The sequence below is a fragment of the Dipodomys ordii genome, unplaced genomic scaffold (assembly GCF_000151885.1).
Source record: "Dipodomys ordii isolate 6190 unplaced genomic scaffold, Dord_2.0 Scaffold11, whole genome shotgun sequence".
Lineage (NCBI taxonomy): Eukaryota > Metazoa > Chordata > Mammalia > Rodentia > Heteromyidae > Dipodomys > Dipodomys ordii.
The window spans coordinates 3714571-3729353 of record NW_012267227.1 but is presented as its reverse complement, the minus strand read 5'-3'; the positions used below and the strand labels follow the sequence as shown (position 1 = coordinate 3729353).

At 40.9% G+C, this 14783-nt stretch overlaps 1 protein-coding gene across 1 annotated transcript in view; it reads left to right on the top strand.

The window, feature by feature from the left end:
* Positions 1–14783, top strand: part of Usp3 (ubiquitin specific peptidase 3) — a 74642-nt gene that overhangs the window by 1913 nt on the left and 57946 nt on the right. The window lies entirely within an intron of this gene.

Genomic DNA, 14783 nt, shown 5'->3' with positions numbered 1-14783 from the left:
GACCCCGGGGCGGCCGCGGGCCTCGGCCCGGCTTGCGGTTCCCCGCCTGCCTTCCCCCTCAGAGCCCTCCCCCCTCCCCCGGGAGGGCCCTCGGAAGCCGGGGCGGGTGCAGTGGGAACCCCGGGGCCCCGGAGGTCGGAGCCCAACAGCTGCTTTTGGAGCTCGAGTTTGATCTTTTGCTGAGATCATTTCAGGACCCGCTGTGGGGCAGGGTGGACATTTCACGAGGATCGCCCAGTGGGTCGTGTCGCAGACGCGGTTCCGAGGTTGATGTCAGGTGTGGGAGTAACTTAAGGCGTTTCAACTCCAGCCCAGTGCCCTCCCCCCCCCCCTGGAAGCCTGGGGGGGGGGTCCCCTCATTGTCTGCTCGGGCGACTGGGGCTCGCACCGGCCGCCCTGCTCCGGTTACTTCCTGGTAGGGCCCTGGTGCCGCCGCTGCAGCCTTTGTTTATTAAAATTTAAACTGAGCACTGGTAGCTGGTGTGTGTGTGTGTGTGTGTGCTGGGGAAATAGTGTCAAATTTGAATTGTGCACTTCGGAAATCTTATTCAGTTTCTAAATAATAAAATCCGCAATGCTATTGCTTTAGCCGGGTGACCTTTTTTTTTTCCCCCCATTGTGGGTCGAGCTGGGAAGATGGTACTTTTAGGGAACGCAGGAACACTTCTGACAGGTTATTTCTTAAAGGGCGATGGTGCCATTGGAGAGACACAGAAAGCCACAAAGGAAGATCTACTCCAGGATAAGGAGTATAATAATCGCCGTTTCCTGGAGCTCTCAGAAGTTGGGGCTTTTGCTTGCCTTTGTAAAGTCAGCTCCGTTTCTCCTACTCTCCCCCGCCCCCCTTTCCCTCCAAGCCTTTAAACATTAACCAGTTAATTCATTTCACGGGCCAGTATTGAAATTCTGTGGGCTTGTTTTTGAGTCAGGGTCTCCTTGTATAACTGGCTCAGACTGGCTTGGAAAACTTGAGTGACACTGGTTGACCTCAAGTTTGTGATCTTCCTGTCTCAGCTTCCCTGAGTACTGGAATTACTGGAATCCACCAAGCCTGATCAGTTCTTTTTGTGAGGCTGCTGAAGCTGGTGTACATGAACTCTTTACCTAAATACATCTTCAACCGTGAATGTTGAGCCTCAAACAAAAATAAGGTGAATCAAGTTGTGTCATAAATTGGTTGTTTGCTATAGCTGTAATGCTACAATTGTAGCTTATTATTTCTTCCAAGAAAGTTTTTTCTTTTTTTTGGGGGGGGGGGACATGACCAAAATGAACACAAGGAAAAGCAAGGCATGGTCGTTACTGTTGCTCATCTTTACTAAGCTACAGGAATACAGAGTGAACAACACTCAGCCTGCTTCTTGATGTAAAATCACATCAGGCTTAAAAATGGCTTCGCTGGGCACACGAATCTAAAAGAAGACAATAATTATGCAATGGCAGATATCTTGTGTGTTCATCTTGTCTGTCAGGACTTTCACTTGATGGTGGAACAGAGGTCAGAAAATCAGGAGGATGGGCTGGGAAGGTGGCTCAGTGGTAGAGCGCTTGCCTTGCATGCATGACACCCTGGGTTTGATTCCTCAGCACCACATAAGCAAAAAACAAAATAGAACAAAACGGAAGTGGCACTATGGCTTAAGTGGTAGAGCACTGGCATTGAGCTGAAGAGCTGAGGGACAGTGTCCAGGCCTAGAGTTCAGGCCCCATGACCGGCCAAAAAAAAAAAAAAATCAGGAGGAATTTACTAAGTTAAAACGAGAGGTTTGTGCTGATAAGAGTCAGCTAGTAATGTTTAGCCCTAAGGGAGGTGGTGATTGTTGTCCAAAGGGTATCCTGAAACGAAGTTGGCCTCCAATAGTTGCTTAAATTTTACAACCAGCAACTAGCTTTGTGTGGGGTTTCCTTAGTCCACACTCTTGAGTTTGAACCTATTTCATGTGGGCCTCCCATTTTAACCTGTGGTTGGTATATCTAGTGTTTATATTAAGCTTGATCTTGTTCTTGCCTGGCTGTTGTTTCAGTGATTAAATGATTAGTAAATCTATGAGTCCTTAACTAGCTCATCATCCTAGAGAGTCATGCATTGTGGCTTTTCCTACCTCCCCCCCCCCCCGCAGCCCTTTCAAATGTATATTTTGATAGGGACTATGACTGTAGCACTCAATAATATTGTGCCTGATGATGAGTTGGGTTTCTTTCTTTCTTTTGCTTACCATTTGAGTCACAGTGCCGCTTCTGGCTTTTTCTGTTTATGTGATACTGAGGAATTGAACCTGGGACTTCATGCATGCTAGGCAAGTACTTTACCACTGAGCCACATTCCCAGCCCACGTTGGATTACTTTGTTATTAAGGGAGGAAGAGAATCCTTGTTTTGGCCTGTGGACAATGAGACAATGAGAATAATGCCCCCCCCTTTTTTTTTGAGAGTTTGCACTTTTGTCTCCAGTGACACTGCCAAAAATGTTGCGAAAGGCCAAATCAGGGCTCAGCTAGAGAGCAGAACTTACTTGGACAAGGACTATTAACTTGAAGTGTCACTTTCACTCTATCTGGGAGAGAGAGAGGGGGAAATGGAGGGAGGGAGGGAAAGAGAGAGAGAGAGATTTTCCATATACAGGTGCTATGGGTATAAACAAGGCAATTTTCTCTGACAGTTGAGAAACTGCTATATGTTATCCAAGTAACAGGTGTGTATTACAGGTCAGAACATCTTTGTAAAGAGGACTCTGAATAATTAAAAATCTAAAGCCCATTAAATGGAGCCCAGAACAGACTGGCTTTATGCTGAATTATGTTTTACAAGGAGATATAGAACTCAACAAGATTAGGGGGGGAAGGGGTAAGAAGTAATTATATTGCAGACTTAACTAGAGCGTCTTATCTATGGAAGGCACTGTGTATTGGGTTATGTAATTGGATAATCAGACTTTGGTTTCAGAACTCCTTTACAGGTCTTAATATTTCTGAGAACCCAGGCGTTTGTGGCTTATATCCATTGTGTGGCTTACATCTACTAATATTACCATATTAGAAAATAAAATTGAAGAAATTTAAAGATAAGTATCAGTTTACTTACAAGAAACAATAGATCCAGTGCTTTCTAATAATATAAATGATGGAGATGATATAAAATGTTTTTCAAAATCAAAATTTAGTGGGAAGAGTGCCATTATTCTCTCTCTCTCTCTCTCTTTCCTTCCTTCCTTCCTTTCCTTCCTTCCTTCTTTCTTTCTTTTTTTTTTTCCTGGTCATGGGGCCTGGACTCTGGGCCTGGGCGCTGTCCCTCAGCTCTTTTGCTCAAGGCTAGCACTCTACCACTTGAGCCACAGAGTCACTTCCAGCTTTTTCTGCTTATGTGGTGCTGAGGAATCGAACCCAAGGCGTCATGCATGCATGGCAAGTGCTCTACCACTGAGCCACCTTCCCAGCCCCTATTTTATATTATTTCACAATTATTGTTCATCTCAAGCTGGATTCTCTATCTTGCTTCTATATTTAGTCTCTGAGGACATCTTCAACTGTGATGCTCAGATCTTATCACAGGTGTGAGCCACTGACAACTAACTGGCCCTTAAAGTAATACTTTAATATCATTCATGAAAATAGTTTGACTTTCTGGATACCCTGAACTCTCAGGGGTTCAAGATCACACTTTGAAAAGGTACTCGTTCAAGGACACCAACTTTTATCAAAATAGCCTTAAAAAATTAGAAAAAATGTTAGGCCTTATTTTAAAACTGGCAACATTTCGTATGCCTTTCTAGAGACTTGGGGTTTGGAAATAGGGTTTTAGTAAAATAAAACTCATAATCTTGAAAAAGTTACTGTTTAACCTAGTTGGGGGAGAGACAGGAAGCTAAACTGGTTAGAAGATAAATCCACTTTGTGGTTTAAGGTAAATGTTGAAAATAGCAATCTCCTAATAAGGTAAAAACTGATTTTTTTTGTCTAATCATTGCTAACGGCATTCTAGTTAAAATATAAGAGTTTTAAATAAAAACTGGGGCATTCTCTCAAGCTTTTTTGTTACTTGCACATACCAGATGTTATTTTCAGAAGCAAGAGCATGGGCATTCCTTATTTTTGTGGATGAAAGAATTGAAACAGTAGCAAAAGAAGGGGGACACTGGGGAACAACAACAACATGAAAAAGCAAACAAACAACATTGCTTTTAAAAAATGCACTGAATGAAACTGTCTTCATAGCCAAGGAAAGCCAAAGACTAAGTAAGGGTTTACATTAAGTAGCTAGTTAAACTGGGACTTTTAAATAGCAAAGGCATGAGAATTTTTTCCCTGATTAATTTTTTTCTGACTTGAGGGCACTTCTTTCAAGTCTCAATACACCCTGGCCCCCTTGTATTCTATTAGTAAAAAGTGAGTTTAGATCAGATAAATGTTCTACATTTGTGTGGAGATAGATACTTGAGGTAAACTTTTTCTTTTAAAGATCTGTTCAGTAGGATGAGATGCTGATTATTGGTAATAAATTTGTAATGCAACAATGAATTTGTGATAAAGGTAAGAAATAACCTTGATGATGGAGTGTAGTGGTGGACTATTTTGTACTGTATTTTCTCTTACCACTTTCATTTAAAGAAGACGAGTTAGTTCAGTGGATTTGGTTTTTAAATAAGATCATTTTGTTCATTAGGCCAAATGCATTTACAGTTTTTAAATGACATTCTGTGATCTATTAAGTGCCCATCGTGTAATGAGACACTCAGTAAAAGGTGCTTAATGAATGAACTTCAAGTTAGATCGTGGCTAGAATGTGTCTCTGATTTCATGTGGAAAATAAATGCAAATTAAGTGACAAGCCACCTCCCAACTCCACCACTAGTCCTCATTCTCTGTATTTTAGCCAGTAAACTTGAGCTGGATTGCCAACAAATGACCACTTACAATCTTGCTACCACAATGAATTTGTATTCTTTTGACATTGGGTGGACGTATTAGCTGTAAATGAGGATAGAGTAGTTTAAAAAAAAATCAGTGGACACATCTTACTTAACATAAATTCTGAAGATTGGTATTTGAACTTTATGTTCTTTTCCACAGGATTTAAGCTTTTAGAGTAGTTGTAAAGCTCAAATCAAATGGAGCTGTCTTTCTCGTGTTGTGGGCCCTAGTCCTCAACCTTTAAGCAGCCTCACCCTGTTCCCATAGTCGGAATATTTAATTAGCAGTAGATGTGAGAGACCTGGATCTTAAAATGTGCTCTGTGTGTGTTTGAAGAGGCTTCATTCAGTCCAAGGCCTGAGACTACCATTCTGTTCTGATGATCAGCGGTTATTTTCCAAGTAGTATATTATATATTAAGAATGCCTCTCATGGACTAAGCAGAAGAAAGGATGGGGATGAGGTAGGAATTAGTTCTTTTATTTGTTTTTCAATTTTTCATTTATCCACAAAACCATTCCTTCTCATCATTCTTTGCTTTTACACCATTAGCCTTAGGCTTTACGCCATCCTACTTTTTCCTCATAGAAATTTATGCAATTTCCTTCTCTATTGGAAAAGAAAAGATTGGTTTTGGGTCCTTCAGAATAGATTTAGAAATACTTATGCTTTCATAGTGTTCGTAGCGCAGCGAGTAATTTAAATTCCGGTTTTAAAATTTAATTGAGTCCCACTTCCATCAGAAATAATTTACATGCCTGTTTCGCCTTAATCTTCTTTTTTTCTTTTTGATCATTTCCTCTTCTTTGAGCCTTGTGTGGTTTTCTAAATGTACTTTTCCCTTCTCTGAATAAAAAAGTTGTCTCTTATTAAACTCCGTTTCTTAACTATGTAGATGTGTAGAGGTTTGTGTTCAGCCTGAGTATGGGGATGGATCTAGTACGTGGTTTCTTGAGTGTTTGAAGTGGAGCCTGTACACTGAGCAGTCTGGTTTAGTGTTTAATGCTTATCCAGCTCCTCTCAGATAGGAGAGCAACTGCATTTTAGGGGTTCAGTAGAGCTTTCCTGGACAGATGGCTTATAAGGAAGTGCTTTGATAGATTCTCAGTGGGGGCCGGTACTTTTGGGAGGGTATACTTGTGCTGAAGCTTACCTTGACTGACAGTGTAGCATGCTGAGAACAGCATGAACAGTAGCAGCTTGTTTTTCTTACCTACTCTTGCCTTGTAGCAAGACCTTTCAAGATGCTCAGATTTCCATGTAGTATTCTGTTTTGGAATGTAGGTGTGGGTAGATATCTGAGGCTGAAAGGGAATTCACCTAAAAAGTTGTGCAATGTAGTGATTATCTTGAAATTTTTAGGGATTAGTGAGTGAACTTTGGCTTAGAAACTTGTAAATAGAGACCGTCTTTTCATGGCTGAGAGTTTGCAGATGCTATTCTCCCCAGTCATTCCAGATGTGTTCTCATCTATTCATTTACTGAGTAGGAGGAGAACTGAGAACAACGTAAAGTAACTTCAAAGCGGCTAGCTAGCATTTAATCCTGACTAAATTAATTAACTACCCATCCTTGTGGTTTTTCCTGTTTTATACATTATGAAACTGAGACAAAGAGTAAGAGTTGCTTAAGATACCTGGGTTATTAAAGACAGTCCAGAGCTTGAGCACAAATACTACATGGCTTAGAGCTTGTCCCTTTTTAAAAACCCTGTCTTTATTTTGTCACTAACTTAACGCTTGATAATTTGAAGGACTTTAAGGTGTTTGGAAATATGCTTGAGATAATTTCTTGGAAGATTTTTCACATGAAAAATTAAAAATTCCACATCTTAACATTTACTCTCTTATTTTTCTCTGACATGACATTTTAATTTATTTTGAAATTGAACACTGTTCACCACAATTAGCTAACAAATTTTTGTAACTTTGGTCAAGATGATTCATAAAGTTTTAAGGATAAATGTTATAAGAAAACCTCATTTGATGTGAATGATAACTAGATCCTGGTATTTTTCATGATAAGATACAACTTACCTTGAAAAGGAAGTTTAGATTAGAGAGACAAGCCAAGGTTTTAGTGAGGAAAAGCTTTGCCTTGTCGAGAACACTTTAAAGTTAAGAATACTTTATGTAAAAGAGATGAGTGGGCTGGGAAAGTGGCTTAGTGGTAGAGCGCTTGCCTTGTAGGAATGAGGCCCTGGGTTCGATTCCTCAGCACCACATAAGCAGAAAAAGCCAGAAGTGGCTCAAGTGGTGGAGCGCTGGCCTTGAGCTGAAGAGCTGAGGGACAGCACCCAGGCCCATGATGGACCAAAAAAAAAAAAGAGAGAGAGAGATACCAGAGACTAGACAGTGGCATAGCCCATATGGCAGGCTTTATTTACGCTACTGGGTCTATTGCTCCCAGGTTAAGTTAGCTGCTTTTATTTTTGAAGGTAGGATCTTAGCTATCTTTGGCAGTAGACCTTGGATATAATCAGTCAGAGTTACATCTAGTTGAGAGAGTGTGTGTGTATGTGTGTCTGTGTCTGTAAGCAGGCACACAGACCACGTGTACACATGCTCATGCATGCATGTGCTTTTGGCACCTTGGGCTTGAACTCAGGCCCTGGCCATTGTCCCTGAACTTTTTTGTTCAAAACTAGTGCTCTGTCACTTGAGTCACAGCTCTACTTCCAGCTTTTTTTTTTTTTTGGTGGTTAATTGGAGATAAGAGTCTCATGGACTTTTTTCTCTGGCTGGCTTCCAATTACAATCTTGAGATCTCAGAAACCTGAACAGGAAGGATTACAGGTGTGAGCACCAGTGCTCAACTTAAGGAATTGTTTTTAAAGAGAATATTTTTTTATGTGTATACTCTTTGAGACATCTAAGTTTTTGTATGTTCAGCATATAATTTTGTTGCTATTTTTCTGTTTTCATTTTGCACAACTCTTAATTCTCTACTAATAAGCCAGTTTATCTCATTAGCAAATTCTAAGTCAAAGTCTTGTTAAAGGGAAAAATTATTTGTTTTAAAATTTGGTATTTGACTTCCTTGATGGAATTTATTAATGTGCTGGCAAATTGGAACCAGGAATTGGAAGTATTACTGGGAAGAAAGCTGCTTTGAATGCCAGTTATTACACTCATCTAATTGTTGTTGTTGTTGTTGTTGTTGTTGTGGGGCTTGGACTCAGAACTTGGGCTCTGTCCCTGAACCTCTCTGTGTTCAAGGCTAGCACTTGAGCCACAGCGCCATTCCAGCTTTTTCTGTTTATGTGGCACTAAGGAATTGAACTAGGGCTTCATGCATGCTAGGCAAGCAAGCACTCTTACCACTAAGCCACATTCCCGCCCCTCATCTAATTTTTTTGTAGGCTGAAATTCACTGTTTGGATATAGTAAACAGTAAACTAGTATCCTCAATATAGCTATGGGTATAGTTAATTTAACTTTTTTTTTTTTTTTGCTGGTTGTGGGGCCTGAAATCTGGGCCTGGGCACTGTCCCTCGGCTCTTCAGCTCAAGGCTAGTGCTCTACCACTTGAGCCACAGTGCCACTTCCGGCTTTTTCTGCTTATGTGGTGCTGAGGAATTGAACCCAGGACCTCATGCATGTAAGGTAAGCACTCTACCACTGAGCTACCTTCCCAGTCCCTTAATTTAACTTTTGATACTTATTTGTTTATTATTGTTTTGCCAGTCCTGGGGCTTGAACTCTGGGCCTGGGCATTGTCCCTGAGCTTCTTTTGCTCAGGGCTAGCACTCTACCACTTAAGCACAGCATCACTTCTGCTTCTGCTTAAGTGGTGCTGAGGAACCGAACCCAGAGCTTCATGCATGCTAGGAAAGCACTCTACCACTAAGCTACATTCCCAACCCTGATATTTATATTTATTTATTTTTTACAAGTCATTTATTGAATTAGCTACATACAAGGAACTGTGGAAGTCACTGGAAATACAGAATCACTTTTGATAAAGAATTCCTTTCAGTTGAGTCCCTTTCCTCACTTTTTTATTGTTGCTGGTGGAGGAGGTTCTTGGAGGTGGTTTGTTGGGTAGATGAGGGAGAAAGTTCAAAAGGCAGGGATTTTGCTTTTGTTGCTGCTAGGTCAGAGGTTCTTTGAAAACCACTTTTAGGCAATGTACCTTGTTGATGCCAACTAGTCATATTTTAAGATCTACCAATTGTATTGCCTGTGAAAGTTAATTACAGTCTTTCTGTTGCAGAGCTTAAAACAGATTTCCCCTTCTGAAGAAACACTGATAACACTGCTTTTACAGATGTATAAAATCCAAATGAGTTTAGGAAGTCAGTGTTGTATTTTGAAAACTATGTTTGAAAATAAATGTGAAGGACATAAAAGAAAAGTTTGTAGTTGTCCTAAGTGTTGGTGTTAACTGGATGTTTTATAATTAGTTAAGTGGTAGCTAATTTAATTTTTTTAAGGCCCTTTGAGGGGAGAATTTTAAAGATAAAAAGATAAAAACCCTGCTACACACACGCACGCACGCACGCACGCACCTGCATGCTGAATGCTGTCCCTCAGCTCTTCAGCTCAAGGCTACTGCTCTACCACTTGAGCAACTGCGCCACTTCTGGTTTTCTGAGTGGTTTATTGGAAATAAGAGAGTCTCACAGATTTTCCTGCCGGGCTGGCTTTGAACCGTGATCCTCAGATCTCAGCCTCCTGAGTAGCTAGGATTATAGGCATGAGCTACCAGTGCCCAGCTCTGCTGCCTATATATATATATATATATATATATATATATATATATATATGTTTTTTAAAACAAATTTTAAAAACTGCACTGAATGCTAAATGTTCACCTTTACAATAAACAAATACAGTAACAGTAATTCATACTAAAACAAAAAACTTCTGATAGCCATTTTTTTTTCTGTTTGGGACAGTTTTAAAATTTTTCTTTTGTCACAAAAACAGGAATGTACCTGTACAAAGGCTAAAAATAGGCCATCTTTTTTGTTTTGTTTTTTGGGTCCGGTCGTGGGGCCCCTGAACTCTGGGCCTGGGCGCTGTCCCTCAGCTCTTCAGCTGAAGGCTAGCGCTCTACCACTTGAGCCACAGTGCCACTTCCGGCTTTTTTCTTTTTGCTTATGTGGTACTGAGGAATTGAACCCAGGGCCTCAGGCATGCAAGGCAAGTGCTCTACCACTGAGCCACCTTCCCAGCCCTAGGCCATCTTTTTTAAACAAAAATCTGCCTATCTTTTAAAAAGATAAAATCAAAAGCCTGGCACTGGTGGCTCATGCCTGTAATCCTAGCAACACAGGAGGCTGAGATCTGAGGAAAGAAAAATTGAGACTCTTATTTCCAATTAGCCACCAGAGAATAAGAAGTAGTCTGTGGCTCCAAGTGCTGGAGCACGAGCCTTGAGCAAAAATCTCAGGGACAGAGCCCAGGCCTTCAGCCCAGCCCTATGACAACCACTACCACACCACCACCAACTAAAAGACATAATCAACTGGATGAAGACCATATTCTGCTTTAGAAGCAAATAGCTTTATCAGTGAGCCATTTTCCATTCTTTCTTTCAAGCTCTTGGCTCAAGCTTTTTCACTCACAGCTAGTGCTTTGCCACTTGAGCCATCCTCTAGTCCATGTTGGTTTTTTTTTTTTTTTTCTTTTTTCCCCTTTGGTTATTTGTGCCTGTTCTGGCTTTGAACCTCTGTCCTCAAACCTCAGTCACCTCCTAAGTAGCCGAGTGTACAGGCACAAGCCACTGGCGTCAGGTGCTGTTTTCCATTCTTTTTAATTTTTTTGGTTGGTCGTGGGGCTTGAACTCTGGGCTTGGGCGCTGTCCCTGAACTCTTTCAGCTCAAGGCAAGCGTTCTACCGCTTAAACCATAGCACCACTTCCAGTTTTCTAGTGGTTTATTGGAGATAAGAGTCTCAGGACTTTCCTGCCCGGGCTGGCTTTGAACTGCAACCCTCAGATCTCAGCCTCCTGAGTAGCTAGGATTACTGGCGTGAGCCACCAGCACACGGCTTGTTTTCCATTCTTGAGTAGATTTTCTGTCCTTTTCTTTTTTCTTTGTTTTAGCTAGGTTGAAGATACCCCTATTTGTACAAATCTGCATGCCTTGATCTGCCATAAAATCTTTTTTGTCAGTTGTGGTGCCTGAACTCTGCTTTTTCTGCTTTTATTTTTAAAAAGGCACCTCACACCTGTAATCCAACCCTGGCAGGAAAAGTTGTGAAACACTTATCTCCCATAAACCACCAGAAAACCAGAAGTGGCCCTGTGGCTCAAGTGGTAGAGCACTAGCCTTGAGCTGAAGAGCTGAGGGACAGCACTCAGGCCCAGAGTTCAAGCCTCAGGACTGACAAAAAAAAATTTAAAAGAAAAAAGGCTAAGGCTGGTAGCTCACACTTGTAATCCTAGCTGCTCTGGATGTTGAGATAGTTGTTAGTAGCTTTAAGCCAAAAATCTCAGGGACAGCTCCAGGCCCTGAGGTTAAGCCCAAGTATGGAGGAGTGGGGGAGGGATGAAGGAGGAGGTGCAGCTGCAGGGCCCTGGGGCCTCAGGCACACATGAACACTAAAGAACACGCACAGAGCTGTCAGAACTGGGATGAAGCTGGGTGGTTGTTTGCATAGCATGTATATGGATGGCCCTGGGTTCCTTGCCTAGCACAGCAGGGTGGGGGAAAAATGTCTAAAATCTATTACAAGGTATAAAAATTAGAATGGTTCATCATTTAGAGCTAGGCAGATACTGAATTCCCTGGACTTGGAAGCTAATTTACAGAGCTAATAGCATGTGTCCTCTGCTAGCAAACGTAATCTCAAAGCTGGCCAAAATCTGTCATCTATATGTTAACAGATCCAGATACCCATGGAGCCAGAAGGGAGGGCATCTGGTCCTGCTGACTTCGCACACAGAAGCAAATTCTGACCCATAAGGCTGGTTTTCCTGGTGGCTCATGTGATTTACTCTATTTTTAAATAGATTTTTACATCTGTTTTTAATATTAAATGGAAACAACATATAGAAATGTGTGAAAATGGTATATTCTCTAAAACTGTTAATAAACTAACAATTGCTATTCCTTCTACTACAAATTCAGAATTGTTAAGACCTATTTTGTTGAAAAAACCCATCACACTCTATCTTCTCTATCAATCTTTAGACCAAATATTGGAACTCAGCCCCTACGTAAGGACTGGAGGGGGGAGTCAAAGCCACCAAAGTCAAAGCAGATTATACTAAAGTAGAGCAAAATAAGCCCCTTCTGCCTTTGGAAAGCCAGACACAAAGAGCTACAGAAAATATTACCAGGAGTTTACAAAATAACCTCTTCTATGAAGCTAATTACAGAGTGAATGAAAACAAAAGCCAAGAACCACTTATGCAAAATTCTGACATCTAATGATTCCATTTATTTAATTACAGTAAGATCTGATCAGTCCAATCTTTCTTCCAACAATTCAAGCCACAAACTGCAATGGTACTTCAAAAGTATAATTCAAATCATAAAAATAAATCAAATCATAAAAGTAAACACTGTAGGACTATTACTTTAGAGCAAGAGCAAGTGGAAAAGCCCTGTGTCTCCATTAAGAACACACTGTTCTATAAGAAAATAAAATAAACTGTGAGGTTATAAGCCACTTACAACCAGACTTTCCTCAGAAAACAACAGGTTTAATATCTGCATTGTTCAATTATTTTTAGTTTCTTATGGTTATTACATAGTAAAAGTTAGCACTAAGCACAAAGTGGAAAAATATCTCACACATGCTATATTTACTGCTGGGATGGAAAACTCTATTCTTTTAAAATTAGTGGAGCTATTCATGAAGAAACAAAGGAAGAAATAAGCATAAACCTGGGAATATACATATATGTTGCCTAAGGAGTGGAGATATTCAATATTTCTGAAGATACCAGCAAACTCCCAGAGCATTAGCTCCTTTTTTTGGGGGCGGGGTGGGGGGGGTCAGTCATGGGGTTGAACTCTGTCTGGGCCTAAACACTGTCCCTGAGCTCTTAGCTCAAGGCTAGTGTTCTACCATTTGAGCCACAGCACCACCTCCAATTTTCTGGTGATTAATTGAAGAGTCTCATGGATTTCCTGTACAGGCTGGCTTTAAACCACAATGCTCAGATCTCAGCCTCGAGTAGCTAGGATTACAGGCGTGAGCCACCAGCACCAGGCCATAAGCTACTTTTTGTTGTTGTTGTTGATCCTGGGGCTTGAACTCTGGGCCTGGCACTGTCCCTCAGCTCAAGGCTAGCACTTTTGTCACTTGAGCCACAGCACCACTTCCGGCTTTTTCTATTTATGTGGTGCTGAGGAATTGAACCCAAGGCCTCATGCATGCAAGGCAAACACGCTATCACTGAGCCACTTTCCCAGCCCTCATTAGCTACTCTTTAAAGCTAAGTTTTTTGGTTTCTTTTTTTTTCTTTCTTTTTTGTCAGTTGTGAGGCTTGAACTCTGGGCCTGGTCACTGTCCCTGAGCGCTTCAGCTCAAGGCTAGAGCTCTACCACTTGAACCATAATGCCACTTCCAGTTTTCTGGTGGTTAATTGTAGATAAGAGTCTCAAGGACTTTTCTGCCTGGGCTGGCTTTGAACCTTGATCCTCAGATCTCAGCCTCCTGAGTAGCTAGGATTACAGGCATGAGCCACTAGCACCTGGCTTAAATCTAAGTTTTTAATAGCTGTTGTATTCTGTTGACTTAACAAAAGTCAAGGGTACAAGTTTTTACAATTAGGATAATTTTCAAATCAGGCTTGCATTTTCTAAAATCTTTAATAATATTCCCAAAATTGAAAAAATATATTTTAAACTATATTCATAAAATTATACTAGTGCACTGAAGTTCTCAGAAATACATTCTTATGGCGTAAATGTTGAGCTCTGGCATCTATTTAACACACATAAGAAGCTAAGCTAAAATTAAAAGTTGTTCCACCAAAAGTTGGCCCCATCTTTGCTAAATTGTATAGTTCTTTTTTATTAATGTCTAATACTTTAGAACATTTTTCTAACATGTTACTTCTCAATTATCACAGGGAAATACTCCATCACAGAAGTCTATTTCCTAGAAATTTCACTGACCCTCAAAAACTCTAATCAAAATACTAGCATTTCAGCCAGGTACTCATGGCTCATGCCAGTAATCCTAGGGACTCACAGAAGGCTGAGATCTGAGGATCATGGCTCAAAGCCAATCTGGACAGATTCTTAGCTCCAATTAGCCACCAGAAAACTGGAAGTAGAGCTGTGGCTCAAAGTGGTAGTGTGCTAGCCATGACCACAAAGAGCTCAGGGACAGCACTCAGGCCCTGAGTACAAGCCCTACAACTCACCAAAACAAACAAAAAAAGGGCTGGGAAGGTGGCTCAATGGTAGAGTGCTTGCCTTACATGCATGAGGCCTTGGGTTTGATTCCTCAATACCACATTAGCAGAAAAAGCCAGAAGTGGTGCTTGGCTCAAATTGGTAGAGCGCTAGCCTTGAGCTGAAGAGCTGAGGGACAGTGCCCAGGCCCAGAGTTCAGGCCAAAAAAAAATGGTTTGGGCACTTTAATGAATCAGTATTACTATTATACCTAATCAAGATTAATTCATGTTTTCAATAATATACGTTGTTTTCTGATGCAATTTTTTAGGGTATTTTTATTCTTAGTATTCTGTGTGTGTCTCCGCATGGTATTTTTTTTCTTACCTTGTGATGGGTATTGAAATGTAGAGAGTCATCTTTAGTTAAACCGTTTACATTATAGATTTGATAGTAAGCTCCCTTTTAAAAAATTTTATAACTCTACTGTAACCTCCCTCCTTCTCTCCTCCCTTCCTCCCTTCTCCCTCCCTCCCTTCCTCCCTCCCTCCCTTCATTCCTCCCTCCCTTCCTCC